General features: G+C 40.4%; 1 non-coding gene across 1 annotated transcript; it reads right to left on the bottom strand.

Moving 5' to 3' along the window:
- Positions 1 to 18466: 18466 nt before the first annotated feature.
- On the bottom strand, positions 18467 to 18572 carry LOC132514217 (U6 spliceosomal RNA). The gene has a single exon (XR_009538701.1). It is a non-coding gene; the product is annotated as a U6 spliceosomal RNA (small nuclear RNA).
- Between the last annotated feature and the right edge of the window lie 3266 nt (positions 18573 to 21838).

The raw sequence follows: 21838 nt of genomic DNA, 5'->3' as shown, positions 1-21838 counted from the left end.
GGCTTTTTGATTCTAGCCATCCTAGTGGGTATGAAGTGGTATCCCTTTATCATTTTGATTTGCATTCCCTGATGGCTAATGCTGTTGAACTTTTTTTTTCATTTTATTCTTTATTGAGGTAACATTGGTTTATAACATTGTATGAGTTTCATGTGTACATTATATTTTGACTTCTGTATACACTATGATGTGCTCATCACCAAAAATTTCGTTTCCTTTCATCACCATACAGTTGACCCCCTTTACCCATTTCGCCCTTACCCCCTTCCCCTCTGGTAACCACTCTTCTGTTCTCTGTATCTTTGTGTTTGTTTTTGTTTGGTTTATTCATTTTTTAGGGGTTTTTTTTGTTTTTTATATTCCACATATGAGTGAAATCATACAGTATTTGTCTTTCTCCATCTGACTTATTTCAGTTTACATAATACCCTCAAGGTCCATCCATGCTGTTGCACATAGCAAGATTTCATCTTTTTTTATGGCTCAGTAGTATTCCGTTGTATTTATATGGGTGTATACATGTATATATCACATCTTATTTATCCATTTGTCCATTGATGAGCACTTAGGTTGTTTCCATATCTTGGCTCTTGTAAATAATGCTGTGATGAACATAGGGGTTCATATATCTTTTCAAATTAGTGTTTTTGTATTCTTTGGATAAATACCCAGAAGTGGGACAGATAGATCATGTGATAGTTCTACTCTTAATTCTTTGAGCAATCTCCATACTGTTCTCCATAGTGGCGGCACCAATTTACATTCTTACCAACAGTATATGAGGGCTCCCTTTTCTCCACATCTTTGCCAACACTTGTTGTTTCTGGCCTTTTTGATAGTTGCCGTTCTGACAGGTGTGAGGTGATATCTCACTGTAGTTTTAATTTGCATTTGTCTAATAATTAGCGATGTTGAACATCTTTTCATGTGCCTGTTGGCCATCTGTATGTGTTCTTTGGAAAAATGTCTATTCAGCTCCTCCGCCCATTTTTTTTTTTTTTTTTTTTTGTGGTACGCGGGCCTCTCACTGTTGTGGCCTCTCCCGTTGCGGAGCACAGGCTCCGGACGCGCAGACTCAGAAGCCATGGCTCACGGGCCCAGCCGCTCCACGGCATGTGGGATCTTCCCGGACTGGGGCATGAACCCGTGTCCCCTGCATCAGCAGGCGGACTCTCAACCACTGCGCCACCAGCGAAGCCCTGCCCATTTTTTAATGGGGTCGTTTGTTGTTGAGTTGTATGTGTTCTTTCTATAGTTTGAATATTAACTCCTTATTGGATATATGAATTGAAACTATCTGCTCTCATTGGTAGGTTGTCTTTTCATTTTGCTGATGGTTTCCTTTGTTACTCAGAAGCTTTTGAGTTTCCTATAGTCCCATTTGTTTATTTTGAACATCCTTTCATTTGTTTATTGGTCATTTGTATATCTTCCTTGGAGAAATGTCTATTCAAATCCTTTGCTCATTTAAAAATTGGATTGTCTTTAGAACAACCGTATGGACACCAAGCGGGGAAACTGGCGGGGGTGGGGGTGGGGGTGTGATGAATTGGGAGATTGGGATTGACATGTATACACTAATATGTATAAAATAGATAACTAATAAGAACCTGCTGTATAAAAAATAAATAAATAAGATAAAAAAACAAATTGGATTGTCTTTATTGTGTTGTAATAGTTCTTTATGTAGTCTGGATACAAATCTCTTAACAGATTTATGATTTGCAGATATGTTCTCCAATTCTTTGGGTTTTCTTTGCATTTTCTTTTTCTTTTTTATTTATTTTTTCTTTTCTATTTATTTATTTCTGTGGGGGGCCACGCTGCGCAGCATGCAGGATCTTAGTTCCCCGACCAGGGATTGAACCCGTGCCCCCTGCAGTGGAAGCACGAAGTCTTAACCACTGGATTGCCAGGGAAGTCCCCTTTCTTTGCATTTTCTTGGTGGTGTCCTTTGAAACACAAAAGTTTTTCATTTTGATGAAGTCCAATTTATCTATATTTTCTTTTGTGGCTCATGGTTTTGGTGTCATATCTAAGAATCCTTTGCCAAACCATGATTTATTGTTAAACCCATGAGTTCTTTTCTTTTTTTTAATATTTATTTATTTAGGCTGTGCTGGGTCTTAGTTGCGGCACGCAGGATCTTCATTGTGGCATGCGGACTCTTACTTGTGGCATGCATGGGGGATCTAGTTCCCTGACCAGGGATCGAACCTGGGCCCCCTGCATTGGGAGCTCAGAGTCTTACCCACTGGACCACCAGGGAAGTCCCCCATGAGTTCTGTAGTAGCATTTTAGTGTTCTAAACAATTTTTTCAGCTTTATTGTGGTATAATTGGCTAAACGTTTTTTAAATTTCTTTTTATAGTTCTTCTCCACCAGAGAGTAAGGTCTGTTTAATTTTTTAAAATAAATTATTTATATTTTTTGCTGCGTTGGGCCTTCGTTGCTGCGCACAGGCTTTCTCTAGTTGGCAGCGAGTGGGGGCTACTCTTCGTTGCAGTGCATGGGCTTCTCACCATGGTGGCCTCTCGTTGCAGAGCATGGGCTCTAGGTGCATGGGCTTCAGTAGTTGTGGCATGCGGGCTCAGTAGTTGTGGCTCGCAAGCTCTAGAGCACAGGCTCAGTAGTTGTGGCGCACAGGCTTAGTTGTTCCGCAGCATGTGGGATCTTCCCGGATCAGGGCTTAAACCCATGTCCCCAGCATTGGCAGGCAGATTCTTAACCACTGCTCCACCAGGGAAGTCTGAGGTCTGTTTAATATTGATTCTTTGAAATTTGTTGAGACCTTAATTGTCACTTATATCTGGTCATTTTTTATAAATGCTCTATATGTAATAGAGAAGAATGAACAAAACTTTTTTGTTGGTGAGTTTATCTTGTGGGTTTGCTGATCTTTATATATTTGTCTTCAAATTTGGGGAATTTTCAGCCATTATTTCTTCAAATATTTTTCCTGTGCTAATCTCTTTCTGCTCTCCTGGGACTCCAGTGGTACAAATGGTAGACCTTTTGATATTTTTTTCACAGACCTGAAGTTCTGCTAAATTTCTTCCATTTTTTTCTTTCCATTTTTTAGATTGGATAATTTCTATTGATCTATCTTCAAGCTCACTAACTCCTCTGTCATCTGTAATGGTTAATTTTGTGTGTCAACTTGGCTAGGTTATGGTACCCAGTGTTTGGTCAAAAACTGGTTTAGATATTCCTGTGAAGATATTTTAAAATATGTGATTAACATTTAATAAGAAGACTTTGAATAAAGCAGATTTTCTCTATAATTGTGGGTGAGTCTTATCTAATCAGTTGAAGGCCTCAAGAGAAAAGACGGACCTTTCTTGAGGAAGAATTCTGCTTCCAGACTGCTTTTGGACTCAAGACTGCAACATCAATTTTTCCCTGGGTCTCCCCCCTGCTCTCCTGCCCTGAAGATTTTGGATTTGTCAGCCCCCACTATTGCCTTAAGCCAGTTCCTTAAAATCAGTCAATCAAACCCTCTCTCTGTCTCACTCTCCATATATATATTCTCTTTATCACTGATGTTTTGCAGTTTGACTCCAATGTATCAAAAAAATGTACCCACAAGCTTCCAAAATGATCCCTAGAGGGCAGTGTTGTCCCCGTTGAGCCCATAGCACTTTTGAGACAATTGTCTCTTTTGACTGAGGTTGCTTTTTGACCAGAGACTGGCTGGGTTGTAAGATCTGGGCTGTAGATCTCCAGTTTCTCATGGTCTCAAAGGCTAGACTAATCCCCTTTTTATAGACAAAATGACATGGATTCCAAAATTTTAAAGTAGGGGATGTACCTGCAATCCACATAATCCTCATTTTATATAAACATAATTCACTAGATGAGCTCAGTAGAAGTAGATATGTGATATATATATATATACATATATATAATGAGGATTTTATACATATATATTTTATATATATGTATTACACATTTACTTCTATTGAGCTCATCCAGTGAATTTTTAATTTTGTATATTGTATTTTTATCATCTAAAATTTCCATTTGGTTAGTTTTTATAGTTTCTTTTTACTCTGCTGAGAACTACCTTTTCATTTATTTGAACAGTGTGTTTACCTCACAGAGCATACTTATAACAGCTTTAAAGTCTTTGTTAATTTCAACATCTGCATCATTTTGGATTTGGCATCTGTTGAACGTGTTTTCCCTTGAGAATTAGTCACATTTTCTTAATTCTTTGTATGTCAAGTAATTTTGGATTGTATACTGGATATTTTGAACCTAAAATAAGAATCTGGGTCCTGTTAAAGTCCTCTGATGGATGAGATTTTTTTTTAAAGCAGGCAATCAACCTAGTTAGGTTCAGTCTACAAGTTCTTGCTTACCTTCTGTGTGTAGTGGTCCCTGTGTCAGTTCAGTTTTCAAAGCCATTGAGCTAATACTTGGGGCTTATCCTACATATGCGCTCCTCAAGGGTTAGTTTGAGTGGTGTTTCATGTAATAGCTCAGTTCTCAAAGTCTTTGCTATGTTGCTTTAGGTCTGCCCCATGCATGCTCAGCTCAGAGGTGAGCCTGGAATTTCTGCTGGTTCATACACAGAATTAATGGATTCCCTTCTCCAGCTGACTCTGTGATTCTTTCTACACTTTCCAGCTTTCGGGGGCACATTTTCTCAGACCTCTGGCCAGAAGTATGGGGTTCCTTGGAGTTTTTCTCCTTGTACTGCCTACAGCAGCTCTGCTAGAGACTCCTCTGATCAGTGCTGGGATAGAATGTAGATAAAAATTCGGTAAATCACCCCTGTATGAGTCACTTCTTCCAAGTTTTGACTTCCCTTCTCAATTCACCTCCTTTGCTTACTTTTCAGGATTCTCAAGTAGTTGCTTTTGGTGTTCTGTTTTTTTCCCAGAGATTTTAGTTGTTTGAAGTGGGAGAGATAGACTGTAGTGGGCTTACTCTATCTTGACTGCCAGCAGAAATCAGTACATCCACAGTATTTCTTTTAGTGAGAGTCTGTGAGTGGTAAATTACTTCTTTGTATGTCTGTAAATATCTCTATTTTGCCTTTACTCTACAATGGTAATTTACCTAGGTATAAAATCCTATGTTGCGGGCTTCCCTGGTGGCGCAGTGGTTGAGAGTCCGCCTGCCGATGCAGGGACACGGGTTCGTGCCTCGGTCCGGGAAAATCCCACATGCTGCCGAGTGGCTGGGCCCGTGAGCCATGGCCGCTGAGCCTGCGCGTCCGGAGCCTGTGCTCCGCAACGGGAGAGGCCACAGCAGTGAGAGGCCCGCGTACCGCAAAAAAAAAAAAAAAATCCTATGTTGCTAATAATTTCCATTTTCACTTTGAAAATATCATTCCACTGTCTTCTGGTATCAGTTGATGGTTGATGCAAAGTCTGCTGATATTCTGATTTTCATTTCTTAGTGGTAATGCCTTTTTTCTCTTGTGGCTTTCAAGATTCCCTTTATCAAAGAAAAAGTACCCACAAACTTCTAAAATTCTCCCTAGAGGGCAGTATTGTCCCTGTTGAGCCCATAGCACTTTTGAGAAAATTGTCTCTTGACTGAGGTTGTTTGACCATAGACTGGCTGGGTTGTGAGATCTGGGCTGTAGATCTCCAGTTTCTCATGATCTCAAAGGCTAGACTAATTCCCTTTTTATAGACAATATAACATGGATTCCAAAATTTCAAAGTAGGGGTTGTATCTGCAGACCACATAATCCTCATTTCTGTGTTTATAGCCTATTAATCCCTATTTCTTTCACTGATTCATGGAAATCTGCAGCTTTCACTTAAGATTTTGGCTAGCTTCCTTCAGTCCTTAATTGCTTTGTATTTCTTTATTCCATTTAAGGTATTTAAATATATTTCAGAGTAACTTAAAGCCACCTAAGGCCATCTCATTGTATCATTTGCCTCCCTTCCCCCAATTATCCATTCATTTATTTAACATTAATTGAGTTAATATGCCAGTTTCTATACTAGACCAAGGGACAGAGCTAAATAAAACCCAGACCCTTTTCTCAGGGTTCCCTGAGCCTCTTCAATGCATTATTAATCCAGAGAGAAATTTCATGACGTAGAGCAGTGTTTTAAGGATGTGAAGCTGTGCCAGAAAAGTTTTTGATTTAAATAACTTAGGGACTTCCCTGGTGGTGCCGTGGTTAAGAATCCTCCTGCCAAGGCAGGGAACACAGGTTCAAGCCCTGGTCCGGGAAGATGCCACATGCCGCAGAGCAACTGAGCCTGTGCGCCGCAACTACTAAGCTGGCGCTCTAGAGCTTGCGAGCCACAACTACTGAGCCCACATGCCACAGTTGCTGAAGTCTGTGCGCCTAGAGCCCGTGCTCCCCAACAAGAGAAGCCACTGCAGAGAGAAACCTGCGCACCGCAACTAGAGAAAACCCGCGTGCAGCAATGAAGACCCAACACAACCATAAATTAATTTTTAAAAATAAAAGTGTATTAAATAACTTAATCTCTCTCTCTCTTTTTTTTTTTTTTTTTTGGCGGTACGCGGGCTTCTCACTGTTGCAGCCTCTCCCGTTGCGGAGCACAGGCTCCGGACGCGCAGGCCCAGCGGCCATGGCTCACGGGCCCAGCTGCTCCACAGCATGTGGGATCTTCCCGGACCGGGGTACGAACCTGTGTCCCCTGCATCGGCAGGCGGACTCCCAACCACTGCACCACCAGGGAAGCCTAACTTAATCTCTTTCTTAGTGGGTGTGATAATTTTGGTCAGGAGAAACTTGTTCCTCAAGCTTCTATAAAGCCAGTCTTGCTACTTTGTATAAAATACATTACAGTAGGACTTCCCTGGTGGCGCAGTGGTTGAGAATCTGCCTGCCAATACAGGGGACACGAGTTCGAGCCCTGGTCTGGGAAGATCCCACACGCCGCGGAGCAACTAGGCCCATGAGCCACAACTACTGAGCCTGGGCGTCTGGAGCTTGTGCTCCACAAAAAGAGAGGCCGCGACAGTGAGAGGCCCACGCACCGCGATGAAGAGTGGCCCCCGCTCGCCGTGACTAGAGAAGGCCCTCGCACAGAAACTAAGACCCAACACAGCCAAAAATAAATAAATAAATAAATAAAAATACATTACAGTAATATTTATTGATCCATGTGCAGGGTGGTTGTGAGATATTTTACAATATTTACTGTCAAGTCTCATTCAGCAGAGAAATTGTTACTGGAAATAGTACTTGTTGGAAATGTTGTTTTGTCAGGCTGAATTATTTGTTCTATAACATCTTGTGTTGAACCTGAAAGTATTAATAGACAAGTATTCAAAATGAATCTGAGTTTTTTCTTTCATCAGTATTAATAATACCATTTCAAGTGGACATTTGACAACATTTAATTGTTGAGCAGAAATAATAGAAATATAAATGTACTTGTATAATTTTGAAAATTAAATATTTGTTACCAAATATTCAAAAAAAAGGTTGTGGGGACTGCTCTGGCCGTCCAGTGGTTAAGACTCCGTGCTTCCACTGCAGGGGGCACGGGTTCAATCCCTGGTGGGGTAACTAAGATTCCTGCATGCCACGCGGCACAGCCAAAAAAAAAAATCAAAAAACAAAACAAAACAAAAACAAAGAAGTTGATGGTTTAGGTTAGGGACATCTTTATTCATCATAAGTGGTTGTTCAGAGCTTGGACTTTGAATTTCTGTTTAATATGCTAATTAAAAATATGAAGAATGAAAGTGTATTTAACTGTTAAAAATTTTTTTTGAAGCATAGATGTGCCTTGTTTGGGGAAATAGATACTGTTAGTGAGAGGCAAATAATTTGTATGATAATTTTGCCTAAATCAAATTTCCGTTAATTGAATGCTATTCCAAAAATTTATTAGAGAAACTTATACATGAACAAATTTGTTTTAAACCATGAAGTACTATATTAACAGGAAATATTACAGTTTGTAATAACAATTTAAAGGAATCCTAGGGCTAAAAGTATTATGAAGTGATTTCATAGACTTAGTTTACTTAAATGAGCAAGGCCATAGAGAAAAAAATATGAATGAATAAATGTTCCCATTCAAAGAGAGGAAGAATGGAAAAATAGAAAGGAGAGGAGATCCCTCATTTTCAGTTTTTCATTCACAATTTGGTGTGCAGTCCTCCAGGGGATAGAACCAGTAGTTCCATTATTGGTAAAAATATTAGGATAAAATCCAAGAAATTGAAAACATTGTAATATTAAAATGGAACTGAAAATATTCATGTAAATCCATCATTAAATAGCATACTAGTTATCTATTGCTACATAGTAATATTTCCACACACTTAGAGGCTTAATACAAGACATTTATTATATCACACTTTCTGTGGGTCAGATGTCTGGGCATAGCTTAACTAGACGCTCTGCTTCAGGGACTAACAAAGCTTCAGTCGAGGTGTCAGTCGAGGTGTCAGCCGAGGCTGGTCACATCTGCTTCCAAGCTCACATGGTTGTTGGCAGGTTTATTCATTCCTTGCAGGCTGCTGAACTGAAGGCCTCAGTTTCTTGCTGGCTGTCAGCCAGAGGCTGCTCTTAGTTCCTTGCCAAGTGGCCTTCTCCATAGGCAGCTTACAACATGGAAGTTGTCTTCTTTAAAACCAGCAAGGGAGATAGTCTCCTTGTAAGGCTGGCATTAATCATACATACTATAATCATATATATTTGTGTGTGTGTGTGTGTGTGTGGAATCATATGCATCCTGTCACCTTTGGCATATACTACTGACTAGAAGAAAGTCATAGTTCTTCCCACTTTCAGGAGGAGGGGAACACACAAAAGTATGAACACCAGAAGACAGGGCTTATGGGGGCCACCCTAAAGTCTGTCTGCCACAATATGTGTGTTTTTTTTAGCTCTGTCCATTGAAGTGACCTAAAAGCAACGCCACCTCAGTAATAACGAACACCCCCTCGTGCTCAGGTTGTGGCCTCTGAAAAGCCATTCTGCCTTAAAGGGAAGCTGGGTGCTTTTGGAGAAATAGTTTATTCCAGGGCTGGGACATGGAAAGTACAAGGAAAGCTAGGGACATTTTGTTGTGCTAGAAATCCATAAAGTTCTTGAAGATCAATGGGGTTATGTTCCACTGGCCACAGCCATGACATTTAGAACATTATAAAGACTAATGGTGGCAATTAATTGAAATAAACAGATTCTATGAAAACCCGTGATTTGATAATGATGTTCAAAATAGAGAAAGTCTGAAAAATTTTATTTGTCACCATTTGAGGCAGCTATTAAATCAACTACTTACTATGAAAATTGGTAGTTAATAGTGAACAAGTAAGCATTTTATCCTGCCTTTTCAGTGGAATCTGTGTTTCAGGTAACCAAATATCCGCAGTTGGTGAGGGAAGGTCTACTTCACAGAAGAATGCCAATTAGTAAGTGTAGACAAGATGATAGATTTTGAAAAACATCACAAACTTTAAAGAAATTATCAGGATCACTATCATCATCATCATGGTTATCAGCTGGTGTTAAAATGAATGGATGGCACTGGATGTTTTTAAAATGCAAAAGGAAAATGGTCACTTCCTAGTTTCAGGGCAAAAATATAATTGTAAAATGGAGGGATTAAGCAGTCATCACTTTAACTGAGTAATCAATCTTAAGATTATTAATGGATTAACTATATATTATGTGTTTCCCCTAATGCAATTCAATATGAATACCCATCGCCTATAAAATATTCTAGCCAAAAATGTTTAATAAGACTGTTACAGAAAATAACAAATAGAAGAAGAAACTAAATAGCACCAAGAGGTAGCAACTAAACAAACCCAGAAGGTGGTATGTCCTCAGAACAACTGTAGGACCATCTCTCTAATAGTCAACACTATAACGAAAGGTACCTAATAATTATATGCTATGGGTGGTCCTTGAACAGATCATGATTGGAGCAAACAACTGATAAGGACATTTTTGTGTTATTTGGGAAATTTTTAATATAGTCTAGGTATTTGATGAAATGGAAAGACGGAGTTTGTTGACTTAAAAAAAGCAGGTTATAAAATAGCATGGACACTGTGATCCATTCTTGTAAAAAATACATACACACACACATAATAGTATAGGAAAAGATCTCGAAGTACAGGTACTAAGGTGTTAACAATGGTGGACCTCTGTTTTGGTTGGCGGGGGAGGGGGTTGTTTATGAACATCCTATTGTTGCTGAAACAAATTACCACAGATTAGTAGCTTAAAACAATACAAATTTATTCTCTCACAGGTTTGGAGGCCAGAAGTATAAAATGAGTCTTATGGGACTAAAATCAAGGTGTCTGCGAGGCTGGTTCCTTTTGGAGTCTCAAGGGGAGAATCCATTCCTTGCCTCTTCCAGCTTCTGGAGGCTCCTAGCATTCCTTGGCTCTGACTGCACATCACTCAGTATCTGTTTCGATCACCACATCACCTTCTCTGCCTTCTGATCCTCCTGCTTCCCTTTTATAAGAACCCCTGTGATTACATTGGGCCCACATGGATCATCCAGGATCATCTCTCCATCAAGATCCTTCACTTAGGGACTTCCCTGGTGGCACTCAGTGCAGGGGACCCGGGTTTGATCCCTGGTCAGGGAAATAGATCCCACATGCATGCTGCAACTAAGAGTTTGCATGCCACAACTAAGGAGCCCACGAGCCACAACTAAGGAGCCCATCTGCTGCAACTAAGATCTGGTGCAACCAAATAATAAATAAATACATAAATAATAATAAAAGATCGGGACTTCCCTGGTGGTGCAGTGGTTAAGAATCCGTCTGCCAATGCAGGGGACACAGGTTCAATCCCTGGACCGGGAAGATCCCACATGCCACGGAACAACTAAGCCCGTGTGCCACAACTACTGAACCTGTGCTCTAGAGCACGCAAGCCACAACTACTGAGCCTGCGTGCCACAACTACTGAAACCCGTGCACCCTAGAGCCCACGCACTGCAACTACTGAGCCAGCATGTTGCAACTACTGCAGCCTGCATGTCTAGAGCCCATGTTCTGCAACAAGAGAAGCCACCACAATGAGAAGCCCGCACACTGGGCTGCACACAACACAGCCAAAAAGAAATAAATAAAATAAATTTATTTTTAAAAATTTTATAAGAAGATCCTTCACTTAATCACATCTTTAAAGATTTATTGGAGGTATGAACCAAGATGGCAGAGTACAAGGACATGCTCTCACTCCCTCTTGTGAGAACACCAGAATCACAGCTAGCTGCTGGACAATCATCAACAGGAAGACACTGGAACTCACCAAAAATGTACCCCACATCCAAAGACAAAGGAGAAGCCACAATGAGACAGTAGGAGGGGCGCAATCACAGTAAAACCAAATCCCATAACTGCTGGGTGCGTGACTCACAGACTGGAGAACACTTATAGAAGTCCACCCACTGGAGTCCACCCACTGGAGTGGACACAATAGAAGTCCACCCACTGGAGTGAAGGTTCTGAGCCCCACATCAGGCTTCCCAACCTGGGGGTCCAGCAACGGGAGGAGGAATTCCTAGACAATCAGACTTTGAAGGCTAGTGGGATTTGATTGCAGGACTTGGACAGGACTGGGGAAAACAGAGACTCCACTCTCGGAGGGCACACACAAAGTAGTGTGCGCACTGGGACCCAGGGGAAGGAGGAGTGACCCCAGGGGAGACTGAACTAGACCTACCTGCTAGTGTTGAAGGGTCTCCTGCAGAGGTGGGGGGTGGCTGTGGCTCACCGTGGGGACAAGGACACTGGCAGCAGAAGTTCTGGGAAATACTCTGGGGCGTGAGCCCTCCCAGAGTCTGCCACTAGCCCCACCAAAGAGCGCGGGTAGGCTCCAGTGTTGGGTCGCCTCAGGCCAAACAACCAACAGGGAGGGAACCCAGCCTCACCCATCAGCAGACAAGCGGATTAAAGTTTTACTGAGCTCTGCCCACCAGAGAAACCATCAGCTCTACCCACCACCAGTCCCTCCCATCAGGAAATTTACACAAGCCTCTTAGATAGCCTCATCCACCAGAGGGCAGACAGCAGAAGCAAGAAGAACTACAGTCTTGCAGCCTGTGGAACAAAAACCACATTCACAGAAAGATAGACAAGATGAAAAGGCAGAGAGCTATGTACCAGATGAAGGAACAAGATAAAACCCCAGAAAAACTAAGTGAGGTGGAGATAGGCGATCTTCCAGAAAAAGAATTCAGAATAATGATAGTGAAGATGATCCAGGACCTCGGAGAAAGAATGGAGGCAAAGATCGAGAAGATGCAAGAAATGTTTAACAAAGACCTAGAAGGATTAAAGAACAAACAAACAGAGATGAACAATACAATAACTGATATGAAAACTACACTAGAAGGAAGCAATAGCAAAATAACTGAGGCAGAAGAACGGATAAGTGACCTGGAAGACAGAATGGTGGAATTCACTGCTGCAGAACAGAAAAAAGAAAAAAGAATGAAAATAAATGAAGACAGCCTAAGAGGCCTCTGGGACAACATTAAATAGAACAACATTCGCATTATAGGGGTCCCAGAAGGAGAAGAGAGAGAGAAAGGATCAGAGAAAATATTTGAGGAGATTATAGTCGAAAACTTCCCTAACATGGGAAAGGAAATAGCCACCCAAGTCCAGGAAGCTCAGCAAGTCCCATACAGGATAAACCCAAGGAGAAACACACCGAGACACGTAGTAATCAAATTGGCAAAAATTAAAGACAAAGAAAAATTATTGAAAGCAGCAAGGGAAAAACGACAAATAACATACAAGGGAACTCCCATAAGGTTAACAGCTGATTTCTCAGCAGAAACACTACAAGCCAGAAGGGAGTGGCATGATATACTTAAAGTGATGAAAGGGAAGAACCTACAACCAAGATTACTCTACCCAGCAAGGATCTCATTCAGATTCGATGGAGAAATCAAAAGCTTTAGAGACAAGCAAAAGCTAAGAGAATTCAGCACCACCAAACTAGCTCTACAACAAATGCTAAAGGAACTGCTCTAAGTGGTAAACACAAGAGAAGAAAAGGACCTACAAAAACAAACCCAAAACAATTAAGAAAATGGTCATAGGAACATACATTTCGATAATTACCTTAAACGTGAATGGATTAAATGCTCCGACCAAAAGACACAGGCTTGCTGAATGGATACAAAAGCAAGACCCATATATATGCTGTCTACAAGAGACCCACTTCAGACCTAGGAACACATACAGACTGAAAGTGAGGGGATGGAAAAAGATATTCCGTGCAAATGGAAATCAGAAGAAAGCTGGAGTAGCAATACTCATATCAGATAAAATAAACCTTAAAATAAAGAATGTTACAAGAACAAGGAAGGACACTACATAATGATCGAGGAATCAATCCAAGAAGAAGATATAACAATTATAAATATATATGCACCCAACATAGGAACACCTCAATACATAAGACAACTGCTAACAGCTATAAAAGAGAAAATTGACAGTAACACAATAATAGTGGGGGACTTTAACACCTCACACCAATGGACAGATCATACAAAATGAAAATAAATAAGGAAACAGAAGCTTTAAATGACACAGTAGACCAGATAGATTTAATTGATATTTATAGGACATTCCATCCAAATACAGCAGATTACACTTTCTTCTCAAATATGCACGGAACATTGTCCAGGACAGATCACATCTTGGGTCACAGATCAAGCCTCAGTAAATTTAAGAAAACTGAAATCATATCAAGCATCTTTTCTGACCACAGTGCTATGAGATTAGAAATGAATTACAGGGGAAAAAAACGTAAAAAACACAAGCACATGGAGGTTAAACAATATGTTACTAAATCACCAAGACATCACTGAGAAATCAAAGAGGAAACCAAAAAATACCAAGAGACCAATGACAATGAAAACACGATAATCCAAAACCTAGGAGATGCAGCAAAAGCAGTTCTAAGAAGGAAGTTTATAGCTTTACAAGCCTACCTCAAGAAACTAGAAAAATCTCAAATAAACAATCTAACCTTACACCTAAAGGAATTAGAGAAAGAAGAACAAACAAAACCCAAAGTTAGCAGAAGGAAAGAAATCATAACGATCAGAGCAGAAATAAATGAAATAGAAACAAAACAATACCAAAGATCAATAAAACTAAAAGCTGGTTCTTTAAGAAGATAAGCAAAATTGATAAACCATTAGCTAGACTCATCAAGAAAACGAGGGAGAGGACTCAAATCAATAAAATTAGAAATGAAAAAGGAGAAGTTACAACAGACACCGCAGAAATACAAAGCATCCTAAGAGACTACTACAAGCAACTCTATGCCAATAAAATGGACAACCTGGAGGAAATGGACAAATTCTTAGAAAGGTATAATCTTCTAAGACTGAACCAGGAAGAAATAGAAAATATGAACAGACCAATCACAAGTAATGAAATTGAAACCGTGATTAAAAATCTTCCAACAAACAAAAGTCCAGGACCAGATGGCTTCACAGGTGAATTCTATCAAACATTTAGAGAAGAGCTAACACTCATCCTTCTCAAACTCTTCCAAAAAATTGCAGAGGAAGGAACACTCCCAAACTCTTTCTATGAGGCCACCATCACCCTGACACCAAAACCAGACAAATATACAAAAAAAGAAAATTATAGACCAATATCATTGATGAATATAGATGCAAAAATCCTCAACAAAATAATAGCAAACAGAATCCAACAACACATTAAAAGGATCATACACCATGATCAAGTGGGATTTATCCCAGGGATGCAAGGATTCTTCAATATACGCAAATCAATCAATGTGATATACCATATTAACAAATTGAAAAGGAAAAACCATATGATCATCTCAATAGATGCAGAAAAAGCTTGTGACAAAATTCAACACCCATTTATGACAAAAACTCTCCAGAAAATGGGCATAGAGGGAACCTACTTCAACATAATAAAGGCCATATACGACAAACCCACAGCAAACATCATTCTCAATGGTGAAAAACTGAAAACATTTCCTCTAACATCAGGAGCAAGACAAGGATGTCCACTCTCACCACTATTATTCAACATAGTTTTGGAAGTCCTAGCCACGGCAATTACAGAAGAAAAAGAAATAAAAGGAATACAAGTTGGAAAAGAAGAAGTAAAACTGTCACTTTTTGCAGATGACATGATACTATACATAGAGAATCCTAAAGATGCCACCAGAAAACTACTAGAGCTAATCAGTGAATTTGGTAAAGTTGCAGGATACAAAATTAATGCCCAGAAATCTCTTGCATTCCTATACACTAATGATGAAAAATCTGAAAGAGAAATTAAGGAAATACTCCCTTTTACCATTGCAACAAAAAGAATAAAATACCTAGGAATAAACCTACCTAGGGAGACAAAAGACCTGTATGCAGAAAACTATAAGACGCTGATGAAAGAAATCAAAGATGACACAGATGGAGAGATATACCATGTCCTTGGATTGGAAGAATCAATATTGTGAAAATGACTATACTACCCAAAGCAATCTACAGATTCAATACAATCCCTATCAAATTACTAATGGCACTTTTTATGGAACTAGAACAAAGAATCGTAAAATTTGTATGGAGACAAAAAAGGCCCCGAATAGCCAAAGCAGTCTTGAGGGAAAAAAATGGAGCTGGAGGAGTCAGACTCGTGACTTCAGACTATACTACAAAGCTACAGTAATCAAGACAGTATGGTACAGGCACAAAAACGGAAATATAGATCAATGGAATAGGATAGAAAGCCCAGAGATAAACCCATGCACCTATGGTCAACTAATCTATGACAAAGGAGGCAAGGGTATACAATGGAGGAAAGACAGTCTCTTCAATAGGTGGTGCTGGGAAAACTGGACAGCTACGTGTAAAAGAATGAAATTAGAACATCTCCTAACACCATACACAAAAATAAGCTCAAAATGGATTCAAGACCTAAATGTAAGACCGGACACTATGAAACTCTTAGAGGAAAACATAGGAAGAACCCTCTATGACATAAATCACAGCAAGATCTTTTTTGATCCACCTCCTAGAGTAATGGAAATAAAAACAAAAATAAACAAATGGGACCTAATGAAACTTAAAATCTTTTGCAAAGCAAAGGAAACCATAAACAAGATGAAAAGACAACCCTCAGAATGGGAGAAAATATTTGCAAACGAATCAACAGACAAAGGATTAATCTCCAAAATATATAAACAGCTCATGCAGCTCAATATTAAATAAACAAACAACCCAATCCAAAAATGGGCAGAAAACCTAAATAGACATTTCTCCAAAGAAGACCTACAGATGGCTAAGAAGCACATGAAAAGCTGCTCAACATCACTAATTATTAGAGAAATGCAAATCAAAACTACAAATGAGGTATCACCTCACACCAGTTAGAATGGGCATCATCAGAAAATCTACAAACAATAAATGCTGGAGAGGGTGTGGAAAAAAGGGAACCCTCTTGCACTGTTGGTGGGAATCTAAATTGATACAGCCACTATGGAGAACAGTATGGAGGTTCCTTAAAAAACTGAAAATAGAATTACCATATGATCCAGCAATCCCACTACTGGCCATATACCCAGAGAAAACCATAATTCAAAAAGACACATGCACCCCAATGTTCAGTGCAGCACTATTTACAATAGCCAGGTCATGGAAGCAACCTAAATGCCCATCGACAGACGAATGGGTAAAGAAGATGTGGTACATTTATACAGTGGAATATTAATCAGCCATAAAAAGGAACGAAATTGGGTCATTTGTTGAGACGTGGATGGATCTAGGGACTGTCATATAGAGTGAAGTAAGTCAGAAAGAGAGAAACAAATATCGTATATTAATGCATGTATGTGGAACCTAGAAAAACGGTGCAGATGAACCGGTTTGCAGGGCAGAATTTGAGACACAGATGTAGAGAACAAACATATGGACACCAGTGGGGAAAGCCACAGGGGGGTGGGGATGGTGGTGTGATGAATTGGGAGGTTTGGATTGAGATGTATACACTGATGTGTATAAAATTGATGACTAATAAGAACCTGCTGTATGAAAAATAAAATAAAATAAAAAGATAATTAATTAATTAATTATTTTATTTCTTTTTGGCTGTGTTGGGTCTTTGTTGTGGCACCCGAGATCTTCGTTGAGGCACGTGAGATCTTTCACTGTGGCTCGTGGGCTGTTCATTGTGGTGTGCGGGCTTCTCTCTAGTTGTGGCGTGTGGGCTCTGTAGTTGTGGTGCGTGGGTTCCAGAGCACATGGGCTCTGTAGTTTGCAGCACGTATGCTCTAGATGAGGCACAAGAGCTCAGTAGTTGTGGCGCGCGGGCTTAGTTGCCCTGCTGCATGTGGGAACTTAGTTCCCTGACCAGGGATAGAGCACACGTCCCCTGCGTTGGGAGGTGGATTTTCTACCACTGGACCACCTGGGGATTCCCTAGTCACATCTTTAGAATCCCTTTTGCCATGTAAATGGTTCCAGGGATTAGGTCATGGACATCTTTGAGGGGGGCCATTATTCTGTCTACCACAGAATATTATGTTTTTACTTTTTATTTTTGTGTCTATTTTATAATTTTATATAATGTGTATGTGTTACCTAAAATGTGTAAGTTAAAACTAGAAAAATGTTATAGTTTAATTTCAAGTGACATGAAATGTGGTTATTTATAAACTTTACCTGGCTCCATGTGAAGCTTGAGCTTCGCGTCCAGTTATTTTCTTACTTTTTTTTTTTCTTTTCCGGTACGCGGGCCTCTCACTGTTGTGGCCTCTCCCATTGCGGAGCACAGGCTCCAGACGCGCAGGCCCAGCGGCCATGGTTCACGGGCCCAGCCGCTCCGCGGCATGTGGGATCTTCCCGGACCGGGGCACGAACCCGTGTCCCCTGCATCGGCAGGCGGACTCTCAACCACTGCGCCACCAGGGAAGCCCTTCTTACTTTTTATTTATATTAAATCATAAAATTCAAATTCACAGTATGTTGCTAGAAATGGCAGCAAGTGTTTGGTAGCTGGGTCAGAGACTTGTATATTGGATTGAACAAGGACCCATGAATTGAAAAGTCATTTCTTCCATTTATTGTCTCCCCCAGCCGCTAAGGGGATGAAGTGTCAGACTCAAATTCTGTAAGGATGAATGTTTCACCTTAGGAGAGGGTCTCACTGAGGGCAGTACCACCAAGGGTATGCTTTGAAAATACATGGGGCTATTTTGGTTGTTACAGTGATTGACAGGAATCCCCTGGCAGGAATCCCCTGGCAGGAATCTCCTGGCAGTTAGAGGGCAGGGGCCAAGAATATCATATGTCCTTCAATGCATGTGACATTCACAGGGATGAATTTTTCTACACCTTACATAATTTTTAAATGTTCCCCTAGCCAGTCGTGTGTATGAGAAACCTATCTGTGATTGTCTCAGCCTAAGCCTAACCTCATTCTACATATAAAGTCAAAGTACTTTTTTCTTTTTCTAAAATTTACTTTTAAAAATATGGGATGCTTCCACAAATGCGCATGTCATTCTGGTTCAGGGGCCATGCTAATCTTCTCTGTATAATTCCAATTTTAGTATATCGCTGCTGAAGCGAGCATAACTCAAAAGTATTTTCTGAACAGTTTTAGTATCCTGGAATTTTCCAGGAACGGAACTACTGTGTAAATTGAAAGCAGTGTGTGTTGTTTTGTTTGGAACGTTACCAAGAGTGGTTTAATGTTTTAGAAAATCACACCAATGACATCAATGCCATTTATGGGCTGTGCTGGATATCTTCCATTTGCCCTTCGAGATTCACTCCACCCCTCTCTACCTCCCCTGGCCCTGGGAAGGGACTGTATCAACAGATTTCCTAGCCCTCTAGCTTCTGGGTGGGTTCACTCATTGGAAAGCATGGGCAGGAGATCTGGAAGGTAAAAGGAGAGTGAGGTATGCTACTTGAAATGACCGTCAAGAACTAGGTGTTATCTGATCCATGGAAACATAAAGTTGGATGTGACAGTGGTATTCTGTTTGAAAATAATAACGTTATATATACGATTGAGTCCAAGCTAGTCAGAAGGCACAAGTAAACTGCCTGAAGAGGTGTTTTAAACTCCTCCAGTACTTGTTCCTACTGATTAACTTCTCACTTAATCCGCATTTATGGCTTCCTAGAGAGTTCTCTATGACTGGTTAACAGAGAAAAAGCACAGGCCTGGTTTTTGCACAGTTTGCTGGAACCAGATAAAGGCAGAATGTAGCTGCATTCTAGCCTCTATTTTACCACTGAAAAATAGTGGTAAAAGAAAATATTCTAGGGACAAAACTTTGGGCAGTACGTCTTATTGTTCACTTCATGTGGAAGGAGAGATGGCCTCTCTTCTCTCTGGGCATAATATTATTGGGAGATACAATCTGACACAGCCCAGAGTGGCCCTGCTTGTTCTTGTTTTATATGGCAAGAATGCAAGGCCCCGACCACTTTACCTGGCTCATTTCTCAGGGCTGTGTTTGCAGGGAGCTGTCTTGAGGGATGAGGTGATATTTCCCTCTGGGATAAAGAGCAGACTTGCTGTAAAAGATGTGAATTTCCCAAGGCCAATATCCTGCGGCTGTGATGCAGACATGCACTGTGTCCACCTGGCCCCTCTGCATGGCCCCCTGTTGGACCTGGGGATGTGGGGAACCCACAGAAATATGCTGACGGTGCTCATACTGCCTACTGTGCTGCTGACACCCAGGAAATAGTAACAGGCCAACTTGTTAGCTTGTAAGTAGGAGAAAATCCCATACCCTGAGAAATATTTGTTACCCACTTTGAGGTTGGTTTTACAAGCCTTTTGCTTATTACATGACTTGAACCTGATTTCACATTGAGGGGTGCAACTCAGAGTTCTTCCTCTGTAGTTTTGGTCCCTTAAGGAAAAATATTGCCACTTTTATGTTTGAATGCCTTATTTTTTTCTCTATTCAGGCAAAACTCCCCTGGCAGAAGTGTCACTGCATATCTGTTGGAAAAAACAGGTAAATTGTAATGGTTTCATGAAACTATTTGACGAAGTTTCATAGCAAACAATACTAAGGACTAGGGGTGGGTAACATTACACGCTCCTATTCCAATTGTCTGTAATTCTGTTTTGCCCCTTTCCTTTCCATAGTAAGTTTTAATCTTCTTAGAACTGTCCTTATTTCTCACACTTTTAAATAATGGAATTTCATCATTTAGTCTGAAAAACCACAGGCCCTTCCTAACTGCTGGTGTAAGAAATCCCAGCAACAGAATAAGAAGATGATATTCTGGTTTCTTAAAATGTCCTTGAAAATGTTATTTCTGACAAAGGGGACTTGTAAGCCATCTGGAACTGAGAACTTATGGCTTGTTCTGTGAATGTAACCTTGGCCTTAAAAAGCCTGTTAACTCTTTTTGTTTGTATTATTTAGTAATATGTTTCCCTGGTAATGATATTTAAATCGACATCTCCATGGCGTAAAAGCTATGAATCCCTATGATTTGTCTTTTTAATATTTATTTTGTTTATTTATTTTCCTTATGTTTTTGGCTGCGTCGGGTCTTAGTTGTTGCACACTGGATCTTTTTGTTACCGCACAGTCTCTTCGTTGCAGTGCGCGGTCCTCTCTCTAGTTGTGGCGTGCAGGTTTTCTCTCTCTAGTGGCGAACGGGCTCCAGGGCGCATGGGCTCTATAGTTTGCGACACGCGGGCTCTCCCATTGAGGCGTGCGACCTCAATAGTTGTGGCGTGCGGGCTTAGTTGCCCCGCGGCATGTGGGATCTTAGTTCTCCGGCCAGGGATCGAACCCACGTCCCTTGCGTTGGAAGGCGGATTCTTTACCACTGAACTACCAGGGAAGTCCCTTATGAGTTGTCTTTCATAGCCAAGTGAAATAAAAATTTATGTACACACAAAAACTTGTATGCAAATGTTTATAGCATCTTTATCAAAAACTGGAAACAACCAGATGTCCTTCAACAGGTGATTGGATAAACAAACTGGTACATGCATACGGTGGAACACTAGTCAGTCATAAGAAGGAAAGATCTATTGATTCACTCAATAACATGAATGAATCATTTTTGTAAGCAGTAAAATATGCATAACTTAAGCATGGACGAATCTTAAGTGCATTTTGCCAAGCGAAAGGAGCCAGACCCCAAAGACCCAGAAGTATTGTATGATTCTATTCATGTGGCATTTTGAAAAAGACAAGACTAAAGATATGTGTATTCATTTCCTATTGCTGCTATAAAAAATTACCACAAGTTTATCCTCTTACAATTCTGGAGGCCAGAAATCTGAAATCAGTTTAACTAGGCTAAATAAAGTCAAGGTTGGGCTGGTTTCTTCTTGAACCTCTAGGGGAGAATTTATTTTCCATGCCTTTTCTAGCTTCTGGAGGCCACCTGTATTCCTTAGCTTGTGACTCCTTCCTCACATCACTCCAACCTCTTGCTTCCATCCTCATGTCTCGTACTACCTCCTTTGACTTTCTTGCTGCCCTCTTTAAGGACCCTTGTGATTACATTTAGGACCCACCTGGATAATCACATCTGCAAAATCCCCTTTGCCATATGATATAATATTCAACCCTTGTGGGGATTAGGACATGGCTAGCTTTCCATATCACTATTTAGTTTACAACAGGACTAGGAAAGCAGGTCAGTGGTTGCCAGGGATTGGGGGAGAGGGAAGGATTGAGTATGTAATGGGCTGCACAAGGGGTAGTGGATACATGACTCTACAATTGTCAAAACCTGTAGAATGGTACACCACCAAGCATGAACTTTACTGTATGCAAAGTTTTAAAAGTCACTTTGGTCGTTAATGGTCTCAGAGTGTGACAAAATAATTTAATTGTGTTCAA

The sequence above is a fragment of the Lagenorhynchus albirostris genome, chromosome X, assembly GCF_949774975.1.
Source record: "Lagenorhynchus albirostris chromosome X, mLagAlb1.1, whole genome shotgun sequence".
Classification (NCBI taxonomy): Eukaryota; Metazoa; Chordata; class Mammalia; order Artiodactyla; family Delphinidae; genus Lagenorhynchus; species Lagenorhynchus albirostris.
This window is presented reverse-complemented; position numbering and strand designations above follow the sequence as displayed.